The 26,143-nt window shown below is 39.3% G+C and overlaps 1 protein-coding gene and 1 non-coding gene across 2 annotated transcripts in view; one reads left to right on the top strand and one right to left on the bottom strand.

Annotated features, from left to right (window-relative positions):
• The window catches only part of LOC106845887 (uncharacterized), a 369,420-nt gene that overhangs the window by 69,154 nt on the left and 274,123 nt on the right, over positions 1-26,143 (bottom strand). The window lies entirely within an intron of this gene.
• On the top strand, positions 10,405-10,510 carry LOC123285380 (U6 spliceosomal RNA). The gene has a single exon (XR_006527131.1). It is a non-coding gene; the product is annotated as a U6 spliceosomal RNA (small nuclear RNA).

The following is a 26,143-nucleotide window of genomic DNA, read 5'->3' as shown; positions in this document are numbered from 1 at the left end:
TGAAAGGAAATGTGAGCCCTGCATTAGAAAGAGCATAGCCTACATCGTTCACCAAGAAAAGATGGATACAAGTCACTCCTTCCAAACATTTGAAAGGCTACTCAAATGGAGCAAAATGTGTCCTGTGTTACCACAGGAGGAAGAATTAAAACTAGCCCAAACATAAATAAATAAACATTTATAAAGACAGAGAAGCATAAACATGGAGCTGAAAAACAATGTTGTAACTATCAAAAGAAAAAAAAGCCTCTAATTGCAAATGTCAGGCGTTACCCAGTTGATTTCATACATTTGTGTGTATTAACATGCTCTCGTTATTCTCACTGATTGGCTCTATAAGCAAACATTATGAATGTAACCAAAGACCAGACAGACATTCAAGGTAGGCATTCTTTGATGAACATATATGACTGCCTGAGTCCAAACGGGAGAGAGTTTGGGGCCTGTACCTGAAGCAGTACAGGAGGACATACTTAAAAGTAATATGGGTTTAGGACATATGGAGTCCATTGATTAGTTCAAGGACCATTTTAGAGTCTTTAAAAAGTACAATATATGCAGTGTCTGGATGTTGAGAACAAAAGAGCAAGCCAAAAAGATCTAGATAGAATGGGATAACCAATTCCACAGAACTTTTAGGAGGATCTTGGATCTCTTCTAACATTATGGGGTGAACAATGGAGCACCCAAACTTTCCATATGATAAGCACTTCCTAGATATTTTGTGATAAAAATGATAGGTGCTTTATGGTCTGAGTTCAATCAGTTGCTTTTCATGCTGACAGTAGAGAAATAACTAAGTTATCCCAGGTTCTTCTTATACTCTGAGACTTTCCAGTTTTTATTAATTTGGTTCTTGCTTATATACAAACACCTCCTTCTTGATTGCTTGTTAAATGAATCAGTGCGGGGACAACTGTACCTCAGTCCCGCTATATATCTTCTTCCTACCTTCTTCATACTCAGAAGCAAAATGAGAATCCCATGGAGGACACAAAGTTATCTTTTGGTAAATGGTATGCTCCTTGAGAGCATGTTCAAGTTCTTATATGATTTGCAATTAGCAACATCACAGACACCTCACTCCATCACCCATACGAAAATTAAACTTAGTGGGTATTCAGCGATCCATTAATGAATTAACCAACCCACCAATATTATGTGTAATTTTTCATTTAAAGCAAAGCATCTCAACGTTGTCAATATTTACACTTGTGGCTAGAAAGTTCTTTGTTGTGGGAGCTTACACTTACTTTCATTCACTTACCCAACTGACACTGGATGGCTGTCAGTATTCTGGCCCATCAATGTCGAAAGACTGGCCAACAAGTTCGAAGTTTCTGTTCATCTTTTAAAGGAATTGGGCTTTTTGTGTTGTGATACCACGGTCCCTAAAAATATTGGACCAGTGCTAGAAATTGTTTAAATATATGTTTAAAAAAATGTGCATCCTGAAAACAAGGTCTTTCAGACATCTTAGTGCTGTAATAAAGACAATGCCTTCTATTTTTTAGGCATTCATGGACAAATAATTTTCATTTCCTTCATCTCACTGAATCTTTGTATCACCCTGTTGAGCGGGTATAACTCCATTTCAGAGATGATGGAACAGAAGCCACGGGAAGTTAAGTGCCATGTCTAAATACCCAGGTAGGAAGAGATAAAACCAAGATCTAAATTGAGATATTTTCACTTCAAGCTCTATGCTTTTTCTCCTCTAGGAAATGTGTTTGTTTGAATCCGAGTAATTCAATTTGAAAACCATTGATGTATACAGCAAATACTGAACTAGAAAGCATTCATAAAATAGATTTTTGCAGCCTTTGCTCAAATGCCAATAAAATTATTGCTTTGCAAATTTAAGAATATGCCCTCTTTTCTTCACTATTCCTCCCTTTGCTTCTTTAAAAATTTGTACAGCTTTGCTTTTATTGAGTCAAGAGAAAGAAAAATAAAAGCAGGGAGATATGGCAGCACTAAATAGAAAATGAATAATAAATCACCTTGTAAGAATAACTAAATCCCCCCTTACTTCAGCCTAAGTTTAGAATGTGCTGCAATATTTTAAAAGTTCTGAGCCTCAAAGAAATAATTATTTGAAAAAAAGAAAGACTCATCTTTTGAGATCTCAACCAATCTCTGCTATGATGTCATTAGAGCTTAATAGGCTTCCCTGGTTGATAACTCTAGAAGTCTCCATGTACTGGTGTCTGTCATCCTTGCTGTGGGAAGCAGAAAAGAAGCACAGACTTGATAAAGATGTTTATCCTCGATGATCTGTGCTTTGTTTCGGAAAATTCTTCATATTTTGCAATAGCAGAACACCTGCCCCACTTCTTCACACATCCAGTCCTTAAAGCTCAGTGACCACGACAAATCAACCTCTTGGTCCAAAGGCAGAGCCTACGATAAAGGGACGTGAGAGAATCAACTCCCTGAAGACACTCAAGGCTGGCTAGCGTGGGATATTCCTTGATTCCTTGACCTTCATTTGGAGGACTGATGGAGACCATGGAGAGAGGGCTGAGTGGGTAAAAAGGAAGTGAATCAATCAGACATCACAGAATGACTACCTAGTCTGGGAAGTATGTCTTGTTAAAGTACGATCTTTTTGTTTTTTATTTAATTGAGCATTCTGAGATCATTTCTGTATCAGTTTCCTTGGGCTGCTGTGACAAAATACCACAGGTTGGGTGGCTTAAACAACAGAAATTTATTTTCTCACAGTCCTGGAGGCTGGAAGTCCAAGATCAAGGTTTGGGCAGGGCTGGTTTTTCCTGAAGTCTCTCTCCTTGGTGTGTAGACACTGTCTTCTCCCTTTGTCCTCACATGGTCATCCCTCTGTGCCTGTCTGTTCCTCATCTCCTCTTTTTATAAGGCCACCAGTCATATTGGGTCAGAGTTCACCTTCATGATCTCATTTTACGTTAATCACCTCTTTAAAGACCCATCTCATAATACAGGCACACTTTGAGGTCCTGGGGGTCAGGACTTCAACATATGGATTTGGAGGAGGCACAATCCAACCCATAGCACTTTCTCATCACAAACTGAAGAAAATATGCGCATACCTTTGTATGTACATTAGCAGAAGTGATCCAATTGGAAAAGAAAGTTTGTAAGTCAGTAACTAAAAGATTTAAGCTTCTCTGCTTCCAGTTGGATGAGGAGAAATAATCAAACTCATGCATCTTCCAAAGATCCTTGAAACAATCTTCTCAAATCATCTTGCTTCCACTGTCACTGAGTTAAGGTCTACGCTCTGGAATTCATGATGTTATAACTCTTTCAGAAGGTCCTAACATGTTCTTAGTTTAAAAAGGTCGTCCTAGAACAAGAAGATATGGACCAAAATGATATTCTTTTTGTAACCACCCTCCTTCCATCTTCCTCAAGTTTTTAGTTTTGAAAATTTTGCCAAAAATTTATTATGTGGAGCCATTTTTCTCTGTAAATATTTTCATAATCCCATTTTAATTTGCAGATAAACAATCATTCAGTGTCTGGATACGTGCTATGTTTAAAAGCATCATGTATTTTACATTTTAACGTACTATATTTCTGAGAAAATTGTCTTTTCTAATATGAGAAGAAAATCAGTGTAATAAAATTGAGACACACAAAAAATATAAAGAAATGAAATCACTTAGTACAGAAGACATCCATTGATCGCACTAGGAGCTTCGTCTGAAATGTCATGGTTGTACCTGCAGCTTTAATTACCATCTCTATCAATCATCTAATTATTCCTGGAGGAAGTTGGAGTTAAATATTAAAGATGTTCCAAACACTTAAAATGTTGAATCTCTCCGGTAATCTTCCAGTGCACAAGTAAAAGCTCCACTTTTGGTACGTGCATAGAGGCCCTTCCCCATCATTTCACACTAGCTGCAGGTTGTTACAATTGTTTGAGAGCTTCCCAGTAAACAGCTGAGTCATTCTCCATGCATCACAACAACCCTGTTGAGCTCCTTCATCATCTCAAATCTTTTCTGACCTTTAAATTGAGCGTTTCCATACTTGGTATCTTTTATTTTACATGGCTAACAGTCTGTGAAACCAGAATTCAAAAAGATATTGCAGGGGCCAGCCCTATGGCCAAGCGGTTAAGTTTGCACTCTCTGTTTCAGCAGCCCAGGGTTCACTGGTTCAGATCCTGGGTGCTGACCTACACACTGCTCCTCAGGCAATGCTGACATGGGGGTCCCACATAGTAGAACCAGAAGGACCTACAACTAGAATATATAACAATGTACTGGGGGGCTTTGGGGAGAAGAAGGAAAAAAAGGAAGATTGGCAACAGATGTTAGCTCAGGGCCAATCTTTAAAAAAATAAAAAAGATAATACAAATGGCCACCAGACTTTCAACCGTAGAGCTAAGAGACACCAATGCCTTCACTGGGCCAGAAGGATGCTGCCTTAATGTGGCTTTTAATTGTCCTTTTGGGGGAAGAAAAATGTCCCAGAGCCAGATCACTAAGTTGATCCATGGCAGCCTGGAATTCTTGAGAAAATGAAACAAAATGCAATAAGACCACCACAGAAAACGTGATATGCCCACCAGCACGTGGACATATAGGGCTCTTCCCTGGACAGCAAACAATTCACCAGCCCCTGGCCATCTGGTGAGCTCCACGTCAATTGGTTGCTGCCTTAGAACTCGTTCAGCATCTCCGTTATACCAGGTCTCACTCATGAAAGGAGTTGTCTATTTAACTTGTCTTGAGAGAAAGATCAAACTCTGTTGATCCACTCTTGACCATCACAGTAAGAGTTTAACGAATGTGTGTTGAATGAAGAGATGAAGGACTATGTGGGAAATTCCTCCAGAGCAGAAAAGGCATCATATTCGTATGAGTTTCCTATGGCTGCTGTAACAAATTATTATTAACGAGGAGGCTTAACAAGCAACAATTTTATTAACTTAGCGTTCTAGAGGTCAGAAGTGTCACTGGGTTAAAACCAAGGTATTGGCAGGGCTGTGTCCCTTCTGGAGGCCCTAGGGGGGAATCCCTTTCCTTGCCTTTTCCAGCTTCCAGAGGTCCCACATTCCTTGGCTTGTGACCCCTTCTTCCACCTTCAAAAAGCATCTCTCCAACTTCTTCCATCATTACAGCTCCTTTTCACACTCGGACTGTCCTGCCTCCCTCTTATAAGGTCCTTTGTGACTACATTGGACTCATCCAGATGCTGAAGGATCATCTCCCCATCTCAAGACCCTTGACTTAATCACAACTGCAAAGTCCCTTTTCCCACATAAGATGACATATTGTTTGTTTCTGAGGATTAGGACATGGATATTTGGGGGGGGGGGAGCATTAGTCAGTCTAACACAGGATTTATCTCTGAATCTTCTGTACTTCAAGTAAGGTAGGAACTCAGTAGATATTTGAGGATGCATAAGAAACTCTAAATAAATTTTTATAAAAATTACTCTCCCATTAAGGGATCTCTTAGCTAGTTGACCTTCTGGGATAAATGACTCATGGCGAGATTCTACACTTTCAGAGACACTACCTCTAGTTCTAAACCGGGTGTGCTCAATGATTATTGACCTTAGATATCTGAGCGAATGCCTCATCTGAGGTTAATGCAGATGAGCAAGACATGCTTGTGGGGTCCCTAGAATCAGGAATAATAATAAATAATATAATAATAATACAATCGGTAGATAATAATTGTCAGTGATGTGGCAGTCATTTACTTAGTTTTTAGAATAATGAAGTATGGGATTATGAAGTAATAAAAATATTCTATGTGTTATATGTTATATATTATGTGTTATACGTTATATATAATATATAGGTTTTAGAGTATGTGCTTTCACAAGACTTCAGCTTAAACATGTGCTTTCTGACAGAAGAAAAATAAGCTATATATTTTATATTACATAGATATTATACAATATATTATATAGAGATATTATATTATAGTATGTTATGTTATATTATGAATTTAGAGCATGTGCTGTCATAATGCTCCATGGGAAAATGTGGTTGTCTGACATAAATATTTTTATCACACATATTGCCCTTTTCTTTCAAATGAGCAAATCTCAGATGTGGAACCTAAATATCTGGGAGTAAAATACAAAAATTTTGAGATTGTTTGTTTTATCTTCTCTTGAGAAAAGGGCTTACATGCTGGCATTAATATATATTCCTACTCACAACCTGTAAAACATAGTTTTATATATCATGTACATAGAGTTCTTTCTACCATGTTTTATGCATACCTTTTATCTTACTTCTTATAATAATTGACACACATTAAGAAGGCAAACAAAAAAACATTGATGTTGGAAACAAATTTTAATCATTTTACTCACATAATATATAATCACAAGAGCCTATTTTTCTTATTATCCCATCATTAAGCTACTTGTGATTACTATTATAGAATTAAAGTGGTATATTTTACCCTGACCATGATTTGATACAGTTCACATCCATCTCTGAGCAGTAATGCGGGCACACCTCAGAGATATTACAGGTTCCATTCCTGACCACCACAATAAAGAGAATATCGCAATAAAGCAAGTCACACAAATTTATTTGTTTCTCAGTGCATATAAAAGTTATGTTTACACCATACTATAGTCTGTTAAGTGTGCAATAGCACTATGTCTAAAAAAACAATGCACATATCTTAACTAAAAAATACTTTATTGTGGGGCCAGCCTGGTGAGGTAGTGGTTAAGTTCATGTGCCTCACTTCAGCGGCCCAGGATTTGCACATTTGGATCCCAGGCATGGACCTAGCACTGCTCATCAAGCTATGCTGTGGTGGCATCCCACATAAAATACAGGAAGACTGGCACAGACGTTAGCTCAGCAACAATCTTCCTCAAGCAAAATGAGGAAGATTGGCAACAAATGTTAGCCAAGGGCCAATCTTCCTCATGAAAAAAAAAAACTTTATTCCTAAAAAATGCTAACCATCATCTGAGCCTTCAGTGAGCTATAATCTTTTTGCTGGTGGAAGGTCTTGTAAAAAGTGCAATATCTGCAAAGCACAATAAAGTGAGGTATGCCTATGTGTGTATATATATGCATATATTTTTATATTATATTTATATAATATAAATATAAAATTCCTTATATAATATACAGCAAATATATGTATATATACACATATATAGTGTGTATATTATATATTCATATATTTATAAGTATAATATATATAGTGTACAAAAATATATATCTATATATACATATACATCAGAGTGGCAGCTTCATGCACTGTTCAAAAACTTGAACTCTAAGTTCTGTAAATTCTGATTCTGCCCCTTACTAGAGGTAGGGACTAGAGAAAGTTTTTCAACCTCACAATGACCCAGTTTTCACATCTGTTAGATGGAAATAACGCTGGCACTTGTAGTAACATTTGTAAGGGTAGGAGAGATCTGTCTGCACACGCTCCAGAGTGTTGTTTCTGTACTGGTCATTACCATGCAGGGAGATCTCAGCAAACTGAAGCACAGCATAGAATTTTGAAATCGTAAAGGGGGATAAAAAGAGCAGATGAACTGCTTGAATTAACCAGGATGCCAAATGCCTCCTTATAAATAACAGTGTAGGAAATCTGACACCCGTCAAGGCTGACAGGAACAATTAAGCAAATATAAAAGTCGAATTTACCTGAGACTCAAGGGGACTATGAGATCAAAGACACCGCGCTAATCTCCATTCTTTTGAAACCAGACTCAAACAACCTTTTGAAGGAAAAATAATGAAGCCTGAAGAGAGAACAGGACTGTTTTGTCCGTTCCAAAGACAAGACTCCGTTCACACTGGGTGAATGGGGCCACATTTCAGCAGCTGGTCCACTGGTTCAAAAAAAGAGAAACCAGTCTCTCTGGGCAATGAGAAGGGAGCCTTCTTCAGATGGGAGGGTGACATCTGTCTTCAATATTGTTGTTGGAGTCAGTTTCCAGAAATAGCATGGCAGGCTCCTAGGATGTCCCAGAGGGAAGGAAAGAGAAGAGATATACAATTCTCTAGGTAGAGGTCAGACCTCTCTTCCTAGGGCAAGGAGGGTGCCTAATTATCTTCTTTGCATAACATGGACTCTTCATGCAGCAGCTGATGCCTTAAGAATTTATAAACGTTCATTGAGCAAACCTGGGAAGAGCATGCACCAGAGGAAGAAGACAAGATGCTCACACAGCAGACAGAGAGGCACGGAGAGGGAGCAAAGGGCAAAGGGCCAACTGCATGATGCTCCCCACATCCAAACTCATGAAACTGACCTGCATGGCAGCCACAGCCTTTGATCATTTCTCCTCTAGGCTGAATTAGCCTGCCCCGAGGAGCTCTGTGTCCATGGTGCTATACGATAAAGCACAGGTACCTCATGCCTGGACCCTCATCTTGCAATTAGGCAGGTATCAGGCAGTGGACAAGGATGGATGTTACCTGCAATGCCAAACCCTCTCCCACACCCCTCAAGGGTGCTCTTCTTCCCTCCTGCTGCTGCATAGGATGAGTAACACAGGAAGAGAAAAAATGTGCTGTATCTCTGCATTTCAGAACCAGGGAAATAGAATGCGTTATGTTTTCTTCCCCAAGGTGTACAGCATAGTGACTCGACGCATGTATATATTGTGAAATGGTCACCACAAGTCTAGTGAATATCCATCATCTCACATAGTTACAGAGCTTTTTGCTTGTGATGAGAACTTTTAAAATCTATTCTCTTAGCAACTTTCAAGTATTCATCACAGTAGTGTTAACTATAGTCACCATACAGTACATTACATCCCTGTGACGACTTTATTTAATAACTGAAAGCTGGTATCTTTTGACCACCTGTTTTAAAAATTAAGCACATTTTATTTTTATTTTTTTCCAGTAATTTTGTTGAGACCATAATGGTTTATAATATTGCATAATTTCTGGTGTACATTATTAATCAATTTCTGAATAGACTTCATTGTGCTTCCACCAGTAGTCTAATTTTTCTCTGTCACTGTACATATATGCTCCTTTAGCCCTTTTGCCCACTCCCCAGCCCCATTTCCCTCTGGTGACCACTAATCTGTTTTCTTTATTCATGTATTTGTTATCTTCCATATATGAGTAAAATCACGCAGTATTTGTTTTTCTCTGTCTGGCTTATTTCACTTAATATCATACCCTCAAGGTCCATCCATGTTGCAAATGGGACAATCTTGTCTTCTTTTATGGCTGAGTAGTATTCCATTGTATATATATACCACATATTCTTTATCCAATCATCAGCCAGTGGGCACTTGGGTTACTTTCACATCATGGCTTTTGTGAATAATGCTGCAATGAATATAGGGGTTCATAAATCTCTTTGGATCATTAATTTCAAGTTCTTTGGATAAATGCTGAGTACTGGGATAGCTGGATCTTATGATATTTTTATTTTTAATTTTTTGAGAAATCTCCATACTGTTTTCTATAGTGTCTGCACCAGTTTGCATTCCCACCAGTAGTACATGAGGGTTTCCTCTTCTCCACATCCTCTCCAACATTTGTAGTTTTTTGTCTTGGTAATTACAGCCATTCTGACCAGTGTAAAGTGATATCTCATTGTAGTTTTGATTTACATTTCCCTAAAAATTAGTGATGTTGAACATGGTTTTAGGTGACTGTTGACCATCTGTATATCTTCTTTGGACAAACGTCTGTTCATATCTTCTGCCCATTTTTTGATTGGGTTGTTTTTTGTTGTTGTTGTTGAGTTGTGGGAGTTCTTTATATATTTTGGAGATCAGCCCCTTGTCAGAAATACGATTTGTGAACATTTTCTGCCAGTTGATGGGCTGTCTTTTCATTTTGTTCATGGTTTACTTTGCTTTGCAGAAGCTTTTTAGTCTGCTATGGTACCATTTGTTAACTTTTTTGTTTCCCTTGCCGAATAGACATGGTATTTGAAAAGATGCTGCCAAAACCAATGTAAAATAGTGTACTGCCTATATTTTCTTCTAAGAGTTTTATGATTTCAGGTCTTACATTCAAGTCTTTAAGCCATTTTGAGTTAATTTTTGTGTATGGTGCAAGATAATGGTCTACTTTCATTCTTTTGAAAGTGGCTGTCCAGTTTTCCCAACACCATTCATTGAAGAGACTTTCCTTTCTCCATTGTACGTTTCTGGCTCCTTTGTCGAAGATTAACTGTCCATAGACATGTGGTTTTATTTTTGGGTTTTCAATTATGTTAAATTTATCTGTGTGTCTGTTTTTGTGCCAGTACCATGCTGTTTTGATTACTATAGCTTTGTAGTATATTTTGAAGTCAGGGATTGTGATGCCTCCAGCTTTGTTCTTTTTTCTCAGTATTGCTTTGGTTGTTTGGGGTCTTTTGTTGTTCCATATAAATTTTAGGATTCTTTGTTCTATTTCTGTGAAGAATGTCATTGGGATTCTGGTTGGGTGCTCGCTTCACAGCACATATACTAAAATTGGAATTATACAGAGAATATTAGCCTGTCCCCTGCACAAGGATGACACACAAATTTGTGAAAGAAATATTTTTATTGAACCATAAAGAAGAACCAATCAGAATTGTTGGAGATGGAAAACACCATGGATGAGATAAAGGAAAATCTGGATTCCCTAAACAGTACAGCTGACATTATGGAGGACTGAATTAGCAATGTAGAGAACAGTAATATAGAAATGCTTCAGATAGAGGAGAAGAAGGAACTAAGACTAAAAAGAAATGAAGAAACTCTCAGAGAAATATCTCACGCAATTAGGAAATGCAACATAAGGATTATAGGTATTCCACAGGCAGAAGAGAAGGAGAATGGAGCAGAAAGCTTATTCAAAGAAATGATAGCTGAGAACTTCCCAAACCTGAGAAAAGAGCTGGAAATACAAGTGAACAAAACCTATAGGTCTCCTAATTACATCAACGTAAAAAGACATACTACAAGAGATATACTAAAGCAGGCAAAAGTGAATGACAAAGAAAAAATACTAAGGGCAGCAAGGCAGAAGAGAATGATTAGAACAGCTCACTCCACCATGTTGCTGATGTCACCCAAGGACTTCCTATTTTCAATAAAATAAAATTTTAATTTAATTTCATAACTAAGTAAAACTGTTACAGATGTTAAGCCTTGAGCCTCTAAAATGTAGCCTCTTTATTGCCATCCTTTTGAAGGGTACAATTCATTTACTTATCCAACCTTTTCATGGTTTGCAGACCTCAGCACTGTAAGAAAGAAAATCCCACAATTCTGATGCTTTCTATATCCTGGAAAAAAAACGACTTTTGACCTTTTCAAGCAGCTACATTTTGATTGCTCTAACATATTTCAAAGAGGCAGTTTGTGGCAAACAGCGGATTCTCTGTCATAGCTGACCTCCAGGAAGCTTCTTGAATGTCTTAGTCTTATGTTGGGAATAAACCAAAGGTCCTGGCAGGCTGATGAAAAGGTCAGAAAAGCACATCATAGTATTGCCAATGCCACAGGTTTGTAATATTTCTGTGATCACTTTAGGAGAACCTGACTTCATATTCATGATTCCAAACTGCCCGTCGTCTGGTAGAGACTATAAAAATGTCAACCTGAATTTACTCATTTAAATAAACATTTCTCTCCTGCAGTAAGCACCAAGATCTGGGCTGGACGCCCACAGCCAGTCTGCAAATGGTGTAGATGAGAAATCAGGGATTTTGCAATCAGACTCGGCGCTTGGCAGATTCATTCTTCAAAATACTGTTGCTCAGGGACGTCAGCTATGTCTCAGTGAAGGTGAGGATGCCTGGGAACGTGGTGGGAGAAATTCACCTGAGCGATGCATTGTATTCTCACTCTGCAAACCACACAAAACGAAACAGCCTACCACAGACTGTATTCGTTTCCTGGGGCTGCCATAACAAAGTACCACAAACTGAGTGGCTTAAAACAACAGAAATTGATTCTCTCCCAGTCCTGGAGACCAGAAGTCGGAGATCAAGGTGTCACAGGGCCATGCTGCCTCCAGAGGCTTCGGGAGAGGGTCCTTCCTGCCTCTCTCAGCTTCTGGGGGCTCCAGGTATCCCTTAGCTTGTGGCTGCATCCTTCCCATCTCTGCCTCCATCTTCATGTGGCTTCTCCTCTGTGTCTGTGTCTCTCCTCTTCTGTTTCTTATAAGGACACCTGCCATTGGATTTAGGGCCACCCTCATCCAGCAAGACTTCATCTTGAGAACCTGAATTACATCACAATGACTCTATTTCCAAATAAGGTCACACAGACAGGTTCCAGGATATAGATCTATTTCGGGGAGCCATCATTCAACCCACTACATGGACCAAAAAACCTAGATTTCTAGAACTATTTCTGCCCTTAATTTCCTCTGTGATCTTGGGCTCACCACGCCCAGTTTCCACTTTTGGTTTTCTTCCCTAAAATATGAGGTTCAGACAACGAATGGCTAGGATTCTTTCCAGCTCCAAGATTAAACTTCTTTTCTGTTTTCTCGTTATCTTGATAGAATCTTTATGATTGGAGTGGATGTCTAAAAATGGTCGTTGGGGACAATTTATTGTGAATCTAACTCAGCCACAGGTGGAGATCTATGCCACACCTGTTCAGATGAGAAGTCGTAGATAGGTGAACGCTCATCAATCCAGAATCATCTAATTTAAAACAGACACCACATATTTTGAGGCAGGAACTTTAGATTCCCTGAAAGATAAATTAATCAATAATAAGTGTAAAGTGATGGGCCCACCTACTCATTGACTTCTGCCATGTAACTCCTTCTGTTTCTCTTTATACACCTGTACAATGGAGTCAGCCCTCCTACTTTCTTTATATGAATGTTCTAAGGAGCAAAGTGGGAAGTTCTTTGTAAAGCAATATATTGTCTATACATACGTATAATGTCTACAAGTTTACATTTATGATGGTGAATTTTATGCATCGACTTGACTGACCCAGGAGGATGCTCAGATTAAACACTACTTCTAATTGTGTCTGTGAGAGTGTTTCAGAATGAGATGAGCATTTGAATTGGTAGACTGAGTAAAGCAGATTTCCCTGCCTAACACGGGTGAGCCTCATCTAACCAGTTGAGGGCTTGACTAGAACAGAAGTGGAAAAAGAAGGAATTTGCCCTTTGTTTTCCTGCCTCACTGCTTGAGCCAGGACATCTCATCTCATCCTCTCCTGCCCTTAGACTGGAATTTACACAATCCGCTCTCCTAGTTCTCAGGCCTTTGGACTCAGACTGAATTACACCACTGGCTTTCCTGGGTCTCCAGCCTGCAGAGGGTAGATTGTGGAACTCCTCCGCCTCCAGAATCCTGTCAGCCAATTCCTCATAATTCATCTCTCTCTCTCCTTCTCTCAGTCCTTCCATACCCTCACGCATATATCCTTACTTTTGTAAATAATATCCTATAGTGTGCCTTTCAATCAAGACATCCCATACGCATAACCTGATGCCCACAGCCCTCCTAAACTGGGAGCATGGTCATTTCAGAGCTCCCCATAAAATTCCTCTCCAAATGCGCAAGCCCATCCCAGCACATACCTTCACTAGCAGCTGGCAACATGCACCTTCATGCTGGATTTTTCCTCTTGCATTGTCTTCAAATTTTAACTACACCCGGTGGCCAGACACATTCCTTGTCTCTCTCTCAGGGCTTTGCTGAAAACCTCAGACCACATAAGCCTCTTCCTCCTTTGAATTCTTATAATACTTATAACTGCACCTTTAAATGGACCATAAATATATATTGTGTTGTTCAGTTATAGAAGTAATTCTTGTGCATATCTGTACCCTTTTTTAAGGGCAGAATTAAGATCTTATTCTGTGCTCCATACCTCATCAAAGACCACTGGGGCCATAGTAGAGCTCAATACATAACTTAGAAATCTAACCCAAAGGCAATCAAGTCTGAAAAATAATTATTAAAAGGGCAGATTATCCTGACACTTAATATCTAACCCTACATCATTCTGGTTCCTGCGTGCTTTGTAGCTCCGTGGGAAACATTCCCATAGGAGATTAACTAAGCCTGTTTATGATGAAATTGAGAGTTGGGAAACCCAGAGTTAAAGAGTTTTATGTTACTAAAGGTCTAGAATCAAAGCTCTGCCTGTTTCCGATAATAAACCATTCCTTACAGTTACAAAAGGGTCTCCTTCATTATTCTACTAATTATCCTTCTCATTTCTCCCAGGATAAATTATACTTTCAAAATACTTCTATCCCTCATCACATACATTTGCTTATTTTCTTGAAGTCAGAGACTAGGCTGCCCTGAATTCTGTGTAATTTACCCATAATCTAACACAATACCCTGCTGAAGATGAAAACATAAAAGCTTTATTTAAATCACTAAAGACTACTTTTTGCAACAATCCAATAAACTAGAAAGAAAGCTACAAATATCCTATATGATCCCATTGTCACTAAATCTAGATTCAATGTCTTAAAAATGTTACAGTAATTCATCATTCAAACAGATATGTTATTCATTCAACAGTTGTTGTATCTTAAAAATGAGACATGAGATCCTTTCAAATTATTGGGAGCAGCTTGAGAGTACTTGATGATCTTAGCTATGGGGTGAACTCCTAATTAGAATAAGCATTCCAAGGGAAATCAGAAGGAAGACACTTGGGTGGATAATTGTCCCAGGATGATGATGTAAAACCAAGATGAAAATAAAGGTGGGCTCATTTATAAAAAAGAAAAGGAGACAAGATTAGTCATCTAGGTATAACAATATCTGCCTTAAAATGTATGTTACAGAGTCATAGATTTAAGAACAGCCTGGCAGAATTTTAGATATCTATCTGAGAAATGATAAAGAACATGCTTTTCTTAGTCAATGGTATGTGATTATCTGGAAGATTTGACGTAGAATTGCCCGCTTCCCTGGTGCTTCAAGTTACGTTGAAGTATGTTGTTGAATAACAACTACATTCCGGGGCCGGCCCCGTGGCCGAGTGGTTAAGTTTGCGCGCTCCGCTTCGGCGGCCCAGGGTTTCACCAGTTCGGATCCTGGGCGCGGACAGGGCACCGCTCATCAAGCCATGCTGAGGTGGCATCCCACATGCCACAACTGGAAGGACCCACAGCTAAAATATACAACTATGTACCGGGGGGCTTTGGGGGGAAAAAAGAAAAATAAAATCTTTAAAAAAAAAAAAACCTACATTCCTTGGATGACCTTATAATATGCTCTCCACATCGGGACGCCTTAAGAATGGAAGGAGGTGCAATTGGTAATTAAACAAGAGAAAAGACTCATCTAGAATGATTGGAGGCGCCATCACTGATGAAGCACAGCTGATATTTTTTTTTTCCTCTCATGAGAAAGTTTTTCACCAAGACTCCTGGTAGAATCAAGCCTTCTCATTGCCTCCCTAGAATAAATGTGGGGAATACTCATAAGTACAGGGAAACAGAGAGAGGGAAGTACTCTAAGAAAGTGAAGTGGGTCACTGGATCAAAATCTACTCTGGTGCCAAGGACAACGAGGATGGAACCATAAACTTTTGGTTGGTCCCCCTTGAGGTAATTCTTTGCCTTATCTAGAGCCATTCTCCACTTTTGGGGTGATGTCCAGGCTGGACAGGATTGAAGAGCCATTGAGATACAAGGAACCAGCATCAGAGAACATGTGAGACCCTACTTAGACAAGTGGATCCAAAGGGGACTAGAGAATCACAAAGACCCAAAGACCTGGTACTTTCTGTGACTTCATCAGGAGGAGACTTCCAAGTCCAAGATGAGGCTGTCTCCTTCTGGCTCGAGGCATCAAGGCTCAGGGTTGAATTTTAGAAACACTTGGAGTCCATGAATTTCATCTGAAATACTGAAGTCCTATGTTTTATTCGCGTCTTACTATAAGTGTATTTTTAAAAGTTATATAAATGCTCCATATCTTGATTTCAATTATTTGGTTATTTAAGGGCATGTCCTTGTTATGTCCAGTGTTATGAAATACATGGACATATTTAGGAGTAAAGGGATATAATGCTTTCAACTTACTCTCAGATGGTTCAGGAGAAATTGTGTGTATGCGTGTGTGTGTGTGTATACATATGTGGATGTATGCATACAGAGAAAGGAAGAAAGAGAAAATTATAAAACACAAGACAAAATACGACAACTGCTAAATATGGATATAAGTATAGAGGATTCCTCTATACAGTTCTTATAATTCTTATTATAAGTTTAAACTTATATGCAGACAAACAGTCACAACAACAGAAAAGCTCAGAAACTATTTTGTTGGCATCCAGCTCATTGAACAGTTTCAGTGCCTTGTGTTTATTAGGAACACCACATTTTATTAATTAGGAAGGCTCATGCTGTATGGGATGCCTCAGTGTCTAGGAATATTGTGTACTCCAAGAATCCAGAATTCTCTGAGCATCATTCACTTACAAAGCCAAACTGTGCTTTGACATCTACCCCTCATAGTGTCTTAATCTTTCAAATTTCAGTAAGAATTTGGAGAAATATAGACGTTTAACTCTAACCAATATTTACCCCATACATTAACACAAACTACTGCTCTTGAAACTGGTGATATGTATTTGGGTAATTTGGTATTAAAAGAAGCAGAAACATGATCTCTATTAAACCATCCTTTAATAATAAATGCTGTTTTCCTAAAGAGAAAAGTTTCATGATGTTTTCACCATGACCATTTAAACAAAAATCATCTTAAATATAAACTTCCAATTTCCCCAAATTCAGCTTTCTAATTTTTGTGTCCCCATGAGAGGTAGCATCCTGCTCTCTTTTTTTCCTTTCAATTCTGTGACTAGAGGTAACTATTTTAATCCAAAGAAAGTTACAGTGCCTACATAATGAGCTTTGAGCTCATACCATACACCAAATAATATAGCCTATGGCTAATTTCCTTTTCTTCAAATGCAGTTAATTTTTTTAAAGCAATCAGAAAGAATTTCTGGAGAAAGTTTCAAAGAGCACTTTAGCACATTAAAAAATAAAATTCCAAAACTAGTTCCTACTTTTAGAAGAGCCTAAGCATTTTCAATACTTCAAATCATGACATCTTATTTTCCACAATGTCCAGGTTGCCTTAAGAAAAAGAAAAAAAAGAAGAAAATGCTGTTCATATGTAAGTGTCTAAATTCAAGTAAGTGGAGTATAGATTGCCAAATTTTTGCTGTTTACAGATTATCATTTTGTACAACGTTTCAGCCTCTAAAGAAAGTTGTGTTTTATGCCCTTTCTCACCTATAAAACTTTAGAAATTAGCCTTTCTGATCATTTCCCAATACATCTGTCCAAGTTGTCACTGATAAAATATCCATCTGACTTTGAAATTCGGCCGTAGGTCCTGGAGTTAAAGAACGAACTGAGGCATAATATTAATAACCAGACACAGGCTCCATATAAGGCAAACAATCTCCAGCTACGTCTTCCCTTCTCAATTTACTGGCATTGCCTAAAGACAGAATGTCTTTGATGCTGCCATCTGGGCTCAGACTTACTCTCTTCTTCTTCCAATTCTCTAGCAACTTTTGTAGAATAACCCCACTGAGCCCCCATATAGTTATTGTCCACCTGTATGTAAAATTTAGGCAATTTGAACTGGGCAAACGAGAGGTGCCAATTATACATCCAAAACAGCGGCAGTAGTCCCAAAGTGAGAACCTGATTCATTGCGGAAGGTGTCTCAGGAATAAATTCCCTTCATCCCCTGAACCCAGTGTCTTCAATCCAGATGTGGGTTGTTACATTGTAACATCAGCAGGGGCTGTTCTGCTTATTAAGGGTGAAACATTGTATCCTAAATGGGAGCACAGTTGACCCTCAGACAGGGAGACAGTCACCACCAACAAAATTATCCTACAACTGGAAAGGGCTAAAAGCTATCAGCGATCCCAGTCAGTGCTAGACAAGTAAGGCAAACACAGCTTGTTTGTAAATGAGGTGGACAAAAAGATGCTGTGGTTCCTTCCAAGATCTTAGGGGATCCAAGGACTCAAACTATCAGTGACTCCCCTAAAATTTGCTGCTCAGGTATCAGACGCCAATGGAACGTCTTCCAGACCCCAAAGGACATGAAATTCAATTCAAACTCATGAAGATTAGCAGTAAGGAATTAAACACTGGGGGTCGTAAAACCCGGGTTAGTGTCCTGGGAAGATAAAAAAAGGAAACTTCTAGGCGGAATTGAGCAAGAAACAAGAAACAAAGTAAGATGAAAATAGCTTTATGAGGGAAAAAGTTATGGGAGAGAAACAAAAACCCCTTTACTGGAATTATGCAGATAATTAATACAACTTCCTTTTTATTTGGCTATGGAGACTGCCAGGCTATTATTTTCTTGAATTCTCAGCTTTTTTTCAAAATGGAAATTGAAGTTCCCTTGGAGGTATTAATATACAACAGTATGAAATATACACAATATGTGCAGTCTCTCTATTTGCAAAATCTGAATTAAAATTTCTTTTAATATTCTTGGAAGACTAATGAGAAGAAGCATGTAGGGTTTACTGAAAGCAAGGTTTTATGAACTCGCTCAGAATTTCAGTCCCTGTGGAAATGGAGGGTTGGTATTAAATTACTCTTTTTCATCTGGAGAATCACACTATCTGCTAGGAAGAGTCAAGGAAAAATAAAACGGCATCTGTCTGCCTGCAGTGCTTTGCCAGGACTCCTCGGAGTCGTCTCATCTTCGTACCTTTAGAATCAGGGTAGATTAGATCTCCTGGGTCATCTTCAAAAGGAGCTTTAGAGGTTCCAAAACCTGCAACCCAAGGCTCAAGGAGGATTTGACACCATGTTTTAAAAACCTCTTTATAATTCGTTCCACAGCTGTTTTAAGAGCTGCTTTATTTCTTGTTGGGGGGATGGAGCTAGTTTGCATATGATCCAAATTCTGATTTAAACTTGGAAGCATCCAACTGGGATTGTTGCAATCCTAGTGTTTAAACCAGTGGAGTTGATGTGAGCGTCTGAAATCAACATAGGTTGATAAGACCAGGGGTGGGTGATGCCGCCGTGCTTGGAAAGTGTCCTGGCTTTCCTTGTCCTCAAGTTCATCACGTCTTGCCTCTTTAGCTCCATATCCATCTGCAAAATCAGATTGACTAAGTGCGTCAGTGGCTCTCAGTGCACGCCCAGGCCAGGTCTCTCTGTTGGACCTTCTCCTTCAGGTGTGCTCACTGCTCCAACCATTCTGGGGCTCCAAGCTCCTTCTGGAAAACTTCCTGGCTGGCAGGCTGCCAAGTATACCCTCAAGTCATGAACAACCTCATGGCACTGGCACAATCAGCGAGACAGCAGGTATTTGCCACTTGCCATGTAACTCAGTGCGTTTCATGCAGATATGTTCCCAACTCACTGCATTTGAACAGATCACTGTATCTTACAAATGAATCATCCCATCCGACCTTTCCAACCACAAAACTTTGATATTATGCCCACGTGCAGAAAAGAATTAACTCAGCAGGCTGGAGATGGCTGTCCTTAGCAAGACCCTCTTGCAAGTTTGGCCACTGGTTAGTGTCTTAGTCAGCTCAGGCTGACCACATATTCTAGTTGAGAGAAAGAATGTACCCAAACAACTGTTAATAGGAAGCCAAACATGATTACCACTCTGAGAAGACCACTGTGGAATGAGAGCATATTCAGATTATGTCCCAGGACACAGAGTCAGCGTGAATGAGTTTCCATGCATTGTCCCAGTGAATCTCTGTGAAATTCAAGCTCCACCACATCTACGCTGATTTATCTGCCTGGGATTCTCAACATTGCTGTTAGAGAGAATATGTAATGCTGTTGTGCTGTGAATTTTATTGGCATGGGGGCCTTGTATTCACAGAGACCTCTGCTTTAAAGGAACTAAAAATATCCCTCCCATTGCCAGGTGTCAACTGGGTCAGACAGCAGTAGGTGTTAAAGAATACAAGCATTTTTCGCTCACATGAAACAAGTTGAGCATCACACAGCATTCTCATCAACAGATGGAACATAGCCAGCATTTTACAGGAGGTATTGCCGGGACCAAAGCCTTCTTGAGACTCCCTTGAAAACAGACCTGACTTTAGAGCCCCTACTTTGAGCCTTCTACAAACAACCTCTAAGAACGCACCTTCAGAAGGACTTGACAGCAGGAACAGTGGAGCACGCACAGGGCTCTTGGGTTCCATCCACACCCAAGCAAACGACAGGTAGAGGCAGGGCAAGGAGATGATTTCTCATCTTCCTGCACAGTAATTCTCAACATTCATGATGTGTTCTCTTGACTCCAACCAAGCTATAGTTCTCTGTGAGTAGTCACATAGAACAAGCTTGGAATAGAATGGAATGACACCATTGACACCACTAAATGACACCACTACAAGTAGGATTGCAGGAGTGGTGAGGCTGTTCTCATGAAGACACTGTTATGCGTTGAATTGTGTTACCCCCAAAACATATATGTTGGAGTCCTAACACCCAGGACCCCAGCATGTGACCTTATTTGGAGACAGGGTCTTTATAGGAGTAGTCAAGTTAAAATGAGGCCACTGGCATGGACCCTAATCTGACTGATGTCCTTATAAAAATGTGACATTTGGACACAGAGAGACACACATGGAGGGAACACAGTGTGACGATACAAGGAGAATGCCATCTGCAAGCCAAGAAATGTCTGGGGACACCAGAAGCTGGAGAGAGGCCTGGAACAGATTCTCTCTCACTGCCCTCAGAAGGAACCAACCCTATTGACTCCTTGATCTTGGACTTTCAACCTCCAGGACTGTGAGAGAATAAATCTCTGTTGTTTAAGCCCGCCAGTTTATGGTACTTTGTTATGGCAGCCCTAGAAAGTGAATAAAGACACTAAGGGCAGCAGATGTCTTCCTGTAGAAACAATGGTCCATTCCATCAGGTGCACAGTGCACAGAGAAGCCAAGCAGCACACAGCAATAACTCCGTTCTGAAACCAAATCTGCAGGAGCCAGAGAGAAGAATCCTCACAAACTAGAGTTTTAACAAGAAGGGAATGGTCCAGAGTATGAGAGGGGACTATCCACTAAAAATGAGAAATGCCAAATCCTTGAGTTTCCAACGTGTGACAAATCTCTAGGTCTTGAAGTTCTACTGGGTAATGAGAATTAGGAACTTATGATGAAAACATGAGTCTCATTGCATTACAGGTTTGCAGAGAGAAGCCGAAGCAGTTCCAGTGAGCAAAATGAAACATTTTGTTTTTATTTTAAGAATGGGAGATTTGGGAAATTGAAACCCCAAACTTTCACATCACAAAGGAAAAGTTTAATTGGTATATCATGTATCTGTCACAGTTACACAAATAGCTCAATCAATAGTACCTCTAATTTTAAACAATATACTTGTTCCATGTGTATTTCTGCAATTCTACCTGCCTGTAACTGATGGTTCCATGTATAGCAGGGAATTATCGGATGATCATAACGCCTGAAAATTTAATTGAGTGCTTACAACGTAAGGAAGCTCCTGTAAGTGCTGGCTATTTTATCTAAGTTAACTCACAGTAATTCTTTGATCTAACAAACATGCTAGATTTCTTCTGATGTCTATTAGTCTTTTTAAATTTTTTGTGTGCTTGTAAGTGCCGTGGATTTATAATTGGCATTATATGAAAGGGGAGTTTATTCAACAAGGCTTTTGAAATTGTTTTTCATCACTGCTGTTCCCGTTCTTGACTACATCTCCTTTTACTATTTCCAAGTACCTGCCTTAAGTTGAAAGCTGATTTCACCTCCCTGGACTGGATTCTCTCTAAGCAAACAACTCCAATGATTCCCACATCTCTCATTTTCTGACAATTGGCCATTTTCCCTGTCCTTGTTGGAATAATTCATTCATTATTTAGTTTATCCCCTCGTATAAACGGTCACTCAATTCTCACATGTTGCTGGGGCTTCAGAGTTGTCTGTCTGAAGAGTAACTTCTTCAAATGCAGAGGCCACCAGCTGTTGTGTGTTCAATGAGTGCTTTCTGATGTTGATAAATTTGCTGGGAACATAACGCAGAGACTTTTGGGTTCTGCATTGTTAGGTAGGAATACACAGCGATGAATTCCTCCTTCATCATCAGATAAAATAATGAATGTGAATTCAATAAGGGTCTCCCTTTGTGTCCAGGTGCCCTCCATCAAGTCAAAGCAGAAATTCATGCACATTAGTTGAATACTTAGAGCAAGAGGAAAGATACTTTTTGTGAATTCTCTCCTTCCATGCCTAAGCTTAAAATCAATCGAGCGAGTTGTGCAATACAAAGGAAAAGAATGAGGTTATATATTAAGCCATTAAATGGATGGCTGCTACCAGCGGTGGATAACGATAACACAAAACCTCAGGGAGTACCTGCTTCTTCCTGGGGGAGCAGATCTATTCAAGGCCACTTGGAGCATGGCCAAGCCAAGTGACAGAGAGTCCAAAGGGCTGATGACCTGGAGGCAAGACATCCCAGTACCAGTTACGAAGCATGGCAGTGCCATTCCTTTGGTCATTTGGTCCAATGAATAGTATGGTGCCAGATTAGTAACAAACTACCTGGTTGGTTTTATCAAAAGAATCTCAGCTGTACCTTTTTTGATATTCATAATTTGATATGTAAAAAAGCATCAATGATGGAATTTGAACAAAAAGTCACCTCTGTTTGTAAGACACAGAGATTTGGGGGTCATTTGTTACTGCAGCTTAACTTAGCCTGTACTGACAGATATAGAATTTAATAAGTAGTGTTTGTATAGTGAAATGTAGATGTACCCCTCAAAAGTCCCTTAAAATAACACATTGAAACTTTTCTTATTTCAAGGTGTAGATAGGATCATCTACCAGTTCAAAATTCCATTATTCAGAAGTACTAGAAATACCACCTTCCCCTAACTACACAGACACACACACACACACACACACACACACACACACACACAAAGTAAAAAGTAAAAACTGCCCGGTTATAATCATTTCCACCAATTTGCAATTTCTTAGATGAAATGGTGTTGAATGTACATCTGATTAAATGGAGTGATGATGCATTCAGCAGCCAATAACCCAGATAAAATCAACATTGAGCCTGCATTGCAGGTGGAAACCACTGCCATGGCTATTCATGTGAATTAAGTGCAACACAGAGTAACAAACAAAAATATAACAAGACTCTTGTCCATTCCTCTGGGTCTACAAATTGATGCATTCTGAAATATACCAGAGAAAATCTACAGTCCAAGAAAAACACGCCCATTACCCATGTGGAACAGATAACTAAATAGATTGCACTCCTTATGTCAAAGGAAGTACGAATATAGGAGGAAGTCACTATGAGGATAAAGTCGGGGATTTTCTCTCCATTTACCTGCTTGCCTCAACACCACATGCAATATTTTGATGGAAGTTCAAGACACTAAAAGAGAGAATAAATTCTTGTCAGGATAATGCAGTTGATTTGTAAAATAGGAAAATGATTCCAACTTCACTAGATTGTTATGAAAATTGAACTTAAAAGAAATGAGGAATGCCTTATATTATAAGCGACTATGGAAAATGCTATTGTAAGTTTTTGACCTTGAGTTCAGGGACTCATAAACAGTTTTGCCTTCACCTATTCCGATAAGCAATTTAACTATGTTTTTCATAGACTGGGAAAATTTATCTACTCAAAACTTATGCTTAATTGAGAGATGAGAAAATGGAGTAAAGAGTCGTATCAATTTCCCTCCATCTCTCCTTTGTGCACTATCAGAGAAATGTAACCCCAGAATGTGCTATTGTTTTTCTTTCATTATTTTGGAATGCAAGAAGGCCCAGTCTTAGGACAATGAGCTCTGCACAGGAAACACATGTCCTGTGCATACAGACTGGAAGTTTCTCCTTGTCATACAGCTAACAAAGGTGTGATTTTAATAATAACTGGACAGAAGAGAAAATGTTGGTCGATATGTATGAATTATCTATTGCCTTGACCAAAGAAAGCATTTGATGCACCACTGAGAATAAATACTGATGGAGGCTGCCTCACATAGCTCGGTAGAGCATGGATGCTTTATATATTGGCAATAAGAAGTGATGATAGATAGATAGATAGGCAGATAGATAGATAGATAGATAGATAGATAGATAGATAGATGATAGACAGACAGACAGATATAGAGAGAGAGACAGATGATGATAGATGAGAAAGAGAGAGAGAACTCTACCTAGGATTGTGCCATATGTCAGCTGAGGAAACATCATTAAAGCTGTAGCAGCAAAGGGCTTGGCACGAAGAAGGCATCGTTGTTTTACCTGTAATTTGCCTTTCCTCCCTCAGTTTATCATAATCCTATTGTTTTGGTGAAACACACTGGTCACCTCTGTCTGTTTTAGTAGAGTAAATGCACCATGCACAAAAGCTAACTCTTTCAACAGTGCTAGTATTACACATTTAGAGTTTATCCAAATACACACAAACTCAGAAAACTCTTACCTCTAGGAGGTAACTCCATTCTACAGAACAGAGATATGTATTTTTCTGAACATTTCTCTCCAATGCTTCATTGCCACAAATGAGTCAGGAGATGAAATTAAAAGCTTGAGAGAATTACAGAGGGCAACACTGTCTTAATAAAGCTTTAAAATGGAACTGCTAGTCACAGATGCCATGTAATAACTATCCTCCAGTACTGGCAGTTGCAAAGCACAAGGGTTTTAAAGACAGCCCTCAAAGCCACCAACTCTATTCATTGGATAGTGTTTTATGTGAGAACCTGCTTCTTGGTGTGCTGGGCTATCCTCCACTAAAAATTGCAAAATGGCTGGTCTGATGACATCTCCAGAATATTCTATCAACTGTTGGTCTTAGAAGAAAAAAACGGAGATTTGCAAAGAATTGAAAGCAGAATCTAGATGAGATATTTGCCCACTCATGTTCATAGCAGCATTATTCACAACAGCCAAGAGGAGGAAATAACCCAGACAGGCACTGATGGATGAACGGATAAAGAAAATGTGGTCCATCTACATAAAGGAATATTATTCAGCATTCAAAAGGAAGGGAATTCTGACATATGCTGCAACATGAATGAACCTTGAAGACATTGTGCTAAGTGAAATAATCCAGTCACAGAAGGACAAATACTGTGTGATTTCACTTATGTGAGGTGGCTAGAGTCGTCAAATTCATAGACAGAGAAAGTAGATGGTGGGAGGCAGGGGTGGGGAGGAGAGATGGGGAATTAGTGTTCAGCAGGGACAGAGTTTCAGTGTGGGAAGATGAAGCGTTCTGGAGATGGATGGTGGTGATTGTTGCACAACAATGAGAATGTACTTCATGTTGTTGAACTGTGCACTTAAAAATGGTTAACATGCCCTGTGGCCGAGTGGTTAAGTTCACACGCTCTGCTTCGTCGGCCCAGGGTTTCACAGGTTCGAATCCTGGGAGTAGACATGGCACTGCTCATCAGGCCAAGCTGAGGCAGCGTCCCACATGCCACAACTAGAAGGACGCACAACTAAAATAGGCAACTATGTACTGGGGGGATTTGGGGAAAGAAAAAGCAGGAAAAAAAAAAAGACTGGCAACAGTTGTTAGCTCAGGTGCCAATCTATAATTAAAAAAAAAAAAAAGATGGTTAACATGGTAAATTTTATGTTATATAAATTTTACCATAAAAAATCTTTTTAGAAAAAGGAAATTTACATGAACTTGTGCTTCTAGGCCAATAGCGAGTAACCTTGAATGTTTCACTTATCATCATTACTCACCTGATAAAATGCTAAAGTTTATGTGTTAATAGAAACCTTACAGTCTATTTTTTGACTTCTAAGAGATGGGAGAGGAGCAGTGACATCAATGCGAAGTGGCTCTATTGTGTTTACAGCACACGTTTGCAGAGTTTCTCCTGCCCTGCCACATCCCCAGGCTTGCATCTAAATACGACTGTGCAAGCTTTCACCCAGGTGCTAAACACTAAAATGCCTCCCATAAAAGCACCTCTTAGCCAATGGCTGTGGTGGAAATCTTGTATCCGTACACAACTTCTTTATGCTAGGAAATGAAAAGCTACTTAAAAGCAATACTCAGGAAGCACTCCACAATTTTATATTCATAGGAATAAATGTTTCAAATCCACCGACGTGTCGTTTTTCCTCTTCCACCTGAAGATGTCATCCTTGAGTCTGGCTTTTACCTCCACTTCTGTACAAATAAGACTTAGACTGTC

The sequence above is a fragment of the Equus asinus genome, chromosome X, assembly GCF_041296235.1.
Source record: "Equus asinus isolate D_3611 breed Donkey chromosome X, EquAss-T2T_v2, whole genome shotgun sequence".
Taxonomy (NCBI): Eukaryota; Metazoa; Chordata; class Mammalia; order Perissodactyla; family Equidae; genus Equus; species Equus asinus.
Note: the sequence above shows the minus strand (reverse complement) of the source record. Positions and strands in the feature narration are given on the sequence as shown.